The sequence below is a fragment of the Penaeus monodon genome, chromosome 28 (genome assembly GCF_015228065.2).
Source record: "Penaeus monodon isolate SGIC_2016 chromosome 28, NSTDA_Pmon_1, whole genome shotgun sequence".
In the NCBI taxonomy this organism is placed as follows: Eukaryota; Metazoa; Arthropoda; class Malacostraca; order Decapoda; family Penaeidae; genus Penaeus; species Penaeus monodon.
The window spans coordinates 29276529-29277488 of NC_051413.1; positions in this window are offsets into that span (position 1 = coordinate 29276529).

A 960-nucleotide genomic window follows, 5' to 3' on the forward strand; every position below is an offset into this window, starting at 1 on the left:
TATAGAGAGCGAGAGAGAGAAAACAGCTGTTGTTTCCGACACTGCACACGTGATCCTCTGCCGAAGAACTCGCATGCTTCCGACCTAAGGGTAGTTCCATCAACGTCCCTCCGGCTCTCGAGACTCTAAGACGCGACATAAACCTGATTTATCGCGCAAGTTTGAACGGAGTAAAATCGGCCCGAACTGCATTCCGGGGCCGATTCTTCTCGTTGGATATGCGGGTGAAATCCTGTTCTCATAATCATAAATCGAAATAATGAGTCGCGTGAGGCAGAGATAGGGGAGGGTATTTAAACACAAATATTGCAGAGTAAGCTGTCAGACGCAACTTTAAGGCTTGGCTCGTAAATCCTGCAAGTTGTAATGAAACCGTCGTCCATAATAGGAATAGTTTTAATGTACAGTAAGGAGGACCATAAAGGATTTTTTTTTCTTCCACGAAATACATAAGGCATCAAAACCTAGAGCGACACTCTTGTTATAAACCAGTAAGCCCATTTTCCATACCGAAGAGTCCGTAACAACCACACCCCCATATAACCACAATGATAATGACCATAACCACGAGACAAAACACCTTAGAAACACCCCTTCCGTGACGTAACACCTTTCCACTAAGCAAACATAACGAAGCACATTCCTCTAACCAAACACCTCATGGAGCTGAACGTAACGACCTGGAACGACCACCATCTGTAATGGAACACCCAGCTCTAACGACCAGCGACAGTCCAGGACGCCGACGAGGCTGCGTCAGGCTATAAACGTGAAGGATATTGGCACAGTCCCGGCAGGAGCAGCTGCGCCCGTAGCTCTCTCCGGCCGGGGCGACTGCAGTCTATATCACTAGGAACCATAACCGCTACTATGGCGAACGTGCGAATAACAGGAGTAACGAAGGTGTAGAGAAAATGGAATGTAACGAGCAAAGAAATACTAAGAAAAAAAACCCACTGG